This window comes from Apis dorsata, unplaced genomic scaffold, assembly GCF_000469605.1.
Source record: "Apis dorsata unplaced genomic scaffold, Apis dorsata 1.3 scaffold_397, whole genome shotgun sequence".
NCBI classification, from domain to species: domain Eukaryota; kingdom Metazoa; phylum Arthropoda; class Insecta; order Hymenoptera; family Apidae; genus Apis; species Apis dorsata.
Window position 1 is genome coordinate 780,405 of NW_006263656.1, and position 9,154 is coordinate 789,558.

Consider the following 9,154-nt stretch of genomic DNA (forward strand, 5'->3'; position numbering starts at 1 on the left):
TCTTTTTCGTGAAAGTTTAAGTTATTTCGTATTAAAAAATATATATATATCGAATTTTATCGATATGGGATAAGGTAATGTAATATTTTATATTACATTTTTTTTTCTTATTTCTCAAATCCGAGTGTATATTCATTATCAATAATAAAAATAATTATCCAATAAGTGCGTATGTATTACGTAAGGTTATAGAGCGATCAATGTAAGAAAAATTTACGACGATATAATGATATCCTTGCATCCGTTAAAAGGACGCTCCGTCGACAAATTACTCGTGCAATAAATTTACGATTAATTTACTTAATATTATGCAAATACCCTGGGAACGCGTATGAGAATATCCCGTTTTCAATCTTTACAATAAACGTACAAATATAACTTGTATTGTACACCATTGTTTTTTAAGCAAACGTGAATGCTTTAACCTTGTAGTTAATACGAAATTTCCATCGAGTCCAATTAAAATTTTACCATTTTTAATTCCAATCTCTAATAAATTTAATACTTTTTCTCCTTTTCGAGAAGAAAGAAAATAAAGCTTAATTTCCAATTTTATCTTTTAAAAGTCGAATAATAAATTTTAAAATAATTAAACAAAAATTTCAATTAATTCGTTACATCTGTTACGATAATTGAAAAATGCTAGCAATTAACAAGAGAAGATACTTATTAAGAGATCTAATTTCTATTTTCTCAACAGGAAGTGGAGGAATCGTGGATTTTACCAAGATGTCGACAAAGGCCCGTCAGAGATAAGCCTTTCGAACTACTTGTTTCAGGCAAGTGGATTCCTGACGAGTCGATTCCTTTGTGATATGAAAGTACTCGGCAGGAGAGAGCTTATTTGCATTCGATAACAACCGGGCCGAACGGTTAAAAACAGGATCGCACCTTCGAACCAAGTGGATACCAACTCTCCTGACTATTCGACTGTGAAGACGGATTTCTATCGATTTCGTGCATCTGAAATTTCATGATCACTGTATGAAAGTTTCGATTTAATTTTTTAAAACGAATATAATTATAATTTGTTTTAAAAGGAAAATATGTAATGTATTTTTTGAAAAAATGAAATTTTGTTTAAAATCAATAATGTTGAATTGGAATTTAGAATTTAGAATTATTTTTAAGATTATAAAAATATTTATGTACAATTGATATTAAAAATTATGTAGAAATTTTATACATAATTTAAAATTTTGAAAATATTTTTAGAATTCTTTTAAAAATTTTGAGAAATTATACATCAGCTTCTATATTTTTGTTATTAATTACACACTATCGAGGGTAACGATGTATAATACTATAAAACACGTAATAAAATAATTCCATTGTTCAGTAAATAAACTACATTGAAATAATTATTGAAATAAACCTGCAATACTCTGGACGATTCTGCATTGTCAAGGTTCTAACAACTTCTTGGCTGATGTAATTGGATAAGAATTTCGCAGGATAATTTACAATATATACGATTTGTACATAAGACGATTATCTACATTCTATCTTACCTCTGCACGGCGCCATATTGGGAAAATCTTCATTTTCCACTTACGGTTAAATTATTTTACCAGAGAAATCATTAAACGATGAACTAGATAACTAAATGAGTAAGACAAGATCCACATTGTAATGAATCCAATCATCCTCTTGATTAAATACAACATCTGAATAAATTAAAACAAAATTATTTTACAATAACATCAGGTCTACGTCAAAAAATATTTAAAATTATTTTCTTGATTACAATTAAGAAAAAGAATAGAACAACAATCAATCGTACAAAAATTATACGAAATTGAAAATAAATTGTAATCGATTAATTTATAATTATACGAATGAATACTATGGAAAATTTTACATAAATATCTGAAATGTCACGTATTACGTACCACATTAAGGAACGTGTACAGACCTTAATTGCGTTTGCTAGAGAAAGGTGAGGAGTAATTCATTGAACGTAAATTTGTATTACAAAAGACGTATGGTGTACCGTATAATTTCTCTTATCGCGAATTTATTATTGAATTTATCAACGAATCGAGCACGTATCTTAATTAAAACCAATTATAAATTCTCCATGAAGCGAACAATTCCTCCTCCTGTTTGAATGAAAGGGCGCGAAATTTGTATAAATAAATTACGAGAAATTTCACAGACAGGTACACAATTAAAAGCAATTTCATGTTTCGTAAGCTGTTCAAGTTGCTGCTCGATGCAATTTCACGTGTACGCAAGGACGCCACAGGTTTAAAGGAAGCAATTAGATTTGAAGAGGAAGGACGAAGGTTTTTTTAATAAGTCTTTTTTTCTTTTTTATCTTTTTTCATAACGGTACACTCGAAGGACGCCTGTCGTTGCGAAATTATTAGGTCTCATCGTTGCAGAATGTCCCTTCTTCTAACGCAATTGGAATTTCTTCTTTCCTTATTTCCTGCTGTCTAGGAACACCTGCTAGAGAAAGTATTGGAATTTCATAAAATTATTTCCTATTTATTTCGAATCGCAATAAAATTATATCAAACAATTATAATTAGAATTAAATTGGACACAGAATTAAAGTGTTGTAAATATTGAAAAGAAAATTTGAAATATTGTTATGATAAAATTATCATTATATAAAATTATCTATTATTTTTTTGATAAACAATATCATTTCGAAGCTTCGTTTCGATTTTGAGTTGAAAAATTTCTAATCCTTCCAGATACTTATGTAATTCAATAATATTTTCAAAATTAAATAATATATTTTCAATTCTAATTTTATCTTCCTATATAATCTATCTATTTTAATTTACTAATACTTTACTTCCTGTGCTACGTTCTAACCTCTTCAATTTCAAATTTACACCCGTTAATTCAAATTTTATTTGCCAAATTCTTCTACTTGTACGCTCGACGATCTTCAACGATCGTCAAAGAGGAAAAGAGATCTTTGAAAAAAAAAAAAAAGAAGAAAGAAGAAAAAAACATCGAACTAATTTCACTTTTGACTCGGTTTCCCTTTACACGTTTCTTCAATTACACACCGATGGATTCGTTCTCGTCCCCCTTCCTCCCTCCCCACCCTGGGTTAAACCCTACCTTATTAAATCGTCGCCTGGTACACACACGGTCGAAATCGGGTTTTACGTAATCGATCCACCTCCGAACGCATTTCGCCTCTTCGCATTCCGACGTTGGTAGCACCCGTGATGTCCGTTTCGTGGAGAGCCCTGTTCTCTCTGCCTTCCACTTTCTCCACAATTACGTCACACGCCATGACACCCCATTTCCACAGCCGCGGGTTGCTTTCAGCGCCGCCACAGGCGCGCGCATAAATACCCGGTGAATTATATTTCTCGTCCATCCGGTCCGGCTTCGAATATTAGCGCCAATAAGGAAAGTATTGACTTTTTAGGAAACGTGTTATTTCGTTATTTTGAAACGTAACGATCGGTGGAGAAGGATGGATGGACGGATGGATAGATGGAAATTTTTGTACGAGAAGGATTAAGAGCGAAAGTGTATCGCATGATTAAATTTTCATTTTCAATTTGTTCTAGAAAATTATCTTTGATGATATTTTTTTGATAATATTTAAATAAAATGATGAATATACGAAGCGGAAGATCAATTGGAGGGATTATTCGATTTCGAAGATTTATTTTTATTTTAATAAATTTTCCATCTACTCTGTATCTTTACTGTGTATGTCCTTTTGAAATATTCTGTAACAAATATCGTCTCGTTGGATTAAGGTTTAATAACGAGAAAGAATTATATCCAGGATTTATCGTAATAAATTTTCGATCTACGGTATGATATTCGTATAATAAAATCTGTAACTATTGAAAGATAAGTACGTACCGTCAAAGCCGATTTGATTTACATCGAATATTTCACAATAATCATTCGATAAACGATCTTCTTCCCATGTTATTTATATACATTTTATACTTCTTCGATTTCTCGTCCAACATTTCCTGAGAGAAATTTAAAATATCCTCCGATAAACATCATTAATTCGTCGAATCGAAATTTAATATTCATAAAAATTTATTTTCAATTAATTTTTTTCACTCTACAAAATACAAGCATAAGTTAACTTATCATTAAAATTCTCAACTCACCCTCGAGTATTACATAATTTTAATCCTTCTTATACTTTTATTTCTTTCTTTCTTTCTTTCTTTCTTTCTTTTTTTACGAAATCAAGTTTTAACTAGTTTCTCTTTCCACCATTGTCACTCGACCATCAATCAACACTCTCTATTCATCCTATATCGGCGCTATCGGTGTTAATCCACCGTTATTTTAACGATACAAAAACTTTCGCACAGTCATTTAAAAGTAATCGTGATCTCGTCTTACGTCACTGCGTAATTCGAACTATTGTAAAATTATTCGATCACGAAGGATACGCACGGAAAGGTACGTGTCAGGCCTTGAATCGTGAAATTACGCTCGTTTGTGATCTAATAGGATCGCTTAGATCGTCGGGCAAATGGAAAAAGGAGAGAAAGAACAATTATTTCACTGTCACCGGATGCCCGTTTCGAACAAACGACTTCTTAAATCTTCCAGTGTCATAAATACCCTCAGGTGTTATATCATTGACGATGATGCGAGGATAGGAATTTATTCGGAGAAAATTTGAAATTATTTTTAACGATGGATATTTCTGGAATAATTCTATTCTTCTTGGAAATGTTCTCTTTCATTGTAATGAATATCATTGGAATATCTAGAACAAATCAAAACAATTTATTTTAATTCTTTAATTAATAATTTATAAATGTGTAAATCCAAACATGTGAGAGAATTAATTATCAATTTAAAACTTGAACGTAAGTTGAATAGTATTTTATAATTTCGTTAATTAGAAAATAAAATATTACTACATAAATGTTTTAATTAATTTGCATTAAAAGAAAGAATGATAAGCTATCGGATATCTTTTTTTTAAGACGCGCGTATAATTTTCTCTCGCAAACACGTGTGCATAAATTTTTTCCCCGTGCATAATACTTGTTTAATTCTCTCGGATCGATTTCAGTTTTCTTTCCACAGAGTCGATTAACCGCAGAGATTATTACGCACGTGTGTGAATACGCATCTCTGAAACGTCAATATATTTGCGAACTTAATCGACGTTAACCGATGGGGGGAAGTAAGTATTAAAACAAAAGTACGCGGAAGGAATCCAGTTTTCAATGAGGTATCATAGGCAGGAAAGAAAGTTGCCTCGAATCGTACACATAGTATCTTTAGTACCACCTTAAAAGTGGTAAAACAAACAACCAAGCTTTTTGTCCAGTGGATGATGTCGACATGTCCATGTTCGATCGAGATAACGAAAAACGATCTTGATCTTCCCTAAATACTTTCTATGGATCGAGGAAGTAAAAGTGTAACTGTTTGACAAACTGTATTTACGCGCGGAGAGTGACAAAAATGATACTTGTTCGCGTGTAAAATGTACTATGACATACTTTGATGTACTTTGATTCTTCGAGAATTTGTTTCTTTGGCTCATTAAAATTTTAAATTTGTTAAATAGCTGGATATTGTATAATTAGTCGTATTATATAATTTTATCATTTTTATATTAGAAAAATAAAAAAACAAAAGAAAAAATAAGTAAGTCACTGTACATTTCTAATCTGTTATCTAAATAAATTAATATATTTTTACTAATTGCATAAACAAAAAGTCTGAAATCAAAATAGTCAATTTGACTAGTTAATTCCAGACTTAATATTATTGTGTAGTATTACAATCAAACATTCAAAATTTGTACAAAATTTTAAAAATCTTTTTATTCTTATTTGTAAACTCGTCCAAAGTCTTAATCGATCCAAGTCAAATTTCCAATCGAAAAAGGATCAACTTTTCCCGAAAATGGACATTGATCATTCGCCAAAAATTGTTCGAATAATTCATCAATGGTGATTAATCAAATCGTTTAGCGGAGACGTGACACAGTGAGATGTATGTATTTGCATAATTCATGAGCTTGCGATATGGTGAAGCATCGATGCACCGTTTTGGTAGAGGGACAGACGCCATTAAGGAACAATAGCTGTAGATAAATGGCGAAAGTTGGCGTTGACAAAACGTGTGGACATCCGTGTCCATTTGCATGAAAAATATATTTGATGTAAGTTTTACTTGTATGCAAACGTTTGGACGTTTATTTAATTAAACGATTTATTTTTGCTGGATGAAACGTGTTTAAAAATCGAATCGAATTTTTATTAAATATAGAAAATCTTGAATTTTATTTATAAAAGGAATATTTAACATCCTTTTTTATCCTTTTATCAAATTAAAGTAAAATATAAAAATTTATCGAATCAATTTTTGAAATTATTTTCAAATTATTTCAAATATTTAAAAAAAATTATTATACAGAAAATTTTAGCAGGCCAATTTTGAAAAATTGAAAATTAATTACGTATGAAGATTAATTTCCAAAAATTTCCAATCGTCCTCGAATTAAAACAACACATTCCATCCATAATAAAGTAAAATTTCTACGTTTAATAAAAAAAAAAGATTAATCCGAGTTTCGCAGATGTATCTTTTACCCAAACTTTCATTCCTTGTCAAATTACAAGCCGTATAATGTCCTTTGGTTCACGGAGAACCAGTATTCCGTACTAAAATTAAAACTTGCAATTCTTCGCGTTATCCAACTACACGGAGAGTTGCGAGTAACGAGCTTGTATACCGTGTGTAAACGATACAATGAGCTCGTAAAATCAAAATGGGTGTTAAAGTAAACATGTTTCGGTCATTGGGACCGGATCATTGGCAGAAATACGAGGGCCATAAAAAAAATTTGGACTTCATTTAGAAATCCAGTATCCGATCCGATTTTTCTCATTAATCCTCCGCGTCTCTTTTCTTGTATCTTGGGGTGACATATTTATACGAGCGATTTTTTACCATTCTGATAAAGGAGATACACTATCATTTTACGTGTATGTATCATATAATAATAATTGAATCGTTGATTATCGAGAAATATAATTTTGTAATAATTTTGTTATCGTGAAATAAAGTGCAGCCAGGTATTAAATTAATATCGAATTAAGATCGATAATACAATTTCTATTTTTTATTACTTATTAATTCAAAAATTGTAAATCAAATATTAATTTAATTTAATCCCGATGAAAATGATAAATTTCATTTTTCTCGAATTAATCAATTTTGTTGATTAATTTCGATGTGGGTCAAGATTGAAGATTTTTTTTCATATACCGTTGAAAATTTTTACCTTTGTTTCGGGGAAAGGAATACATTTCGAACCGCCGGTTGGCTGTCGTCTAATTTACGATTACGTTACACATTCACATTTCTCCGGTAGAATGTGACTCGTCATGGTCGAACTATCGCCACGGTCGGCCGGCATGCTTCACGGAACACCACTGTCAATGTGCTCGCCTTGATCTCTCCATACTTTCAGTATAATAAACAAAATCGATCAATTTTTTTTTACATCGATCATTACTTCGACAATTTCTTTACCTGGTTATTAAGTAGTTTTGTGTCGTTGTTAATTTGATGACTTAACACGTTCTGGTGTTGATTGATTTTAATGCTCCAATTAAACACGATCTCTTCATTTCGTCCAATTTAACAATTATGTCTCGAATTCCTATTGGTTTTAATAACATTGGAAAATTGATTTTTCCAACTTGAAAATTTTGATATGTAAAATATTATTACACCACCAATTGTATTTTCAACGATGCTAATTTAACTGAAATATTAATCACAAATGATACGAAGAGTATGAAATGGAAAAGTGAAAACTACGCTATTATTATCTCGAAAAATGAAGAAAGGAAAAAAAATATTACATAAGAATATCTGCAATACGTTTTGAACATTACAATCAAATAATTTTCTTTTAAAAATCTATAAAAATAAAAATCTACAAAAAAAACACAGAAATTTTCGATCTGTAAAAAATAAACAATCGCGTAACAACTATCGCGTAATCACGTTCACAGTTCCACTTCTCTTATGAAAAATAAGAGCTCGTATGTATGATGATTATTTAAATTGCACGAGTGAAATCAGTGCTCGTTTCTTGTGTATGTAATTTTAATGTAAATTTGCCAGGCAGGTACTTATTCTTTAACTCTTAATTGTCGTTGCCGTTCGACGATGCTGGGGGCTACGTCTTTAATAGGATGGCCTTAGGGAATGGTCTCGATAGTTGAAAGAAAAAAAAAAAAAAAAAAAATGTTCGAGGGAACATTGACGTTTGAAAGGAGAAGGCGCGCGATTGGACGACGTTTGACGTGGAGACAAATTTGTTATGTGAATTTTTCGAAAGACGGTTGTAGAATAATAAAATTAAAAAAAGAATGGAAATATATTCATCCATTTCTTTTATATTAATTTGTTATTATCACAGGATGAAATACAAATTTATCTCTCAAATTTTTAAACTGTATTACACATTTTATTGTGACTCATTCCTGCAAAGATAGTGCATGATAGTAAAACAGTTCGAATGCAAGTGAATCAACTTACTCACCGGCTTGAAATGACATCGTATTGTATCAGTGACACGATTCTAAATTTCTTCAACAATCGTTTGATTACTCAGCCAGGTTGAGCACTAACCGAGAATATTCATCCTTTCTCTGATAGTTTTAAGGGATGTATTTCAGGATGTGGATAATCGAGTTTCTATTCTGCGTCATGATATGAATCACACTTATGAATAGATTTATTACATGTAATAAAACTAATATATATATATATAGAATAAATATTTTTAAATAGAAACGAAAAAAAATATATATATATTAAAAATGAAACCAAGTTAATGCTGAATATACGCGAATATACGCGATTACTACGTTTTATTTAATCTTTTATCGCGAAATGAAATCTGAATTGAAATCAACCGATAGATTCAGAGAAAATGAACGTGTGTTTGGCTCAGGTCCGTGGGTACGCCACCACCCAAAGGACCGAAAAGGATCGGTCCCCCCTGCGGAGATAGAAACAACTAAAAATTGTATTGCGATACATTAATTTTACACGACAATTGACACAATGTCATTAGAAAATATTTTGCTTTCTTTCTTTCAACTTTCCTAAAAAAAAAAAAAAAAAAAAAAAAAAAAAAAAAAAAAAAAAAAAA

At 30.7% G+C, this 9,154-nt stretch overlaps 1 long non-coding RNA gene across 2 annotated transcripts in view; it reads right to left on the reverse strand.

The window, feature by feature from the left end:
- Positions 1-2,319: 2,319 nt before the first annotated feature.
- LOC102672666 overlaps positions 2,320-9,154 on the reverse strand; it is a 29,739-nt gene continuing 22,904 nt past the window's right edge. For both annotated transcript variants that reach the window (XR_422272.2, XR_004150980.1), the window contains exon 3: positions 2,320-2,454. This is a non-coding gene — a long non-coding RNA (uncharacterized LOC102672666). The remainder of the gene's footprint in view (positions 2,455-9,154) is intronic.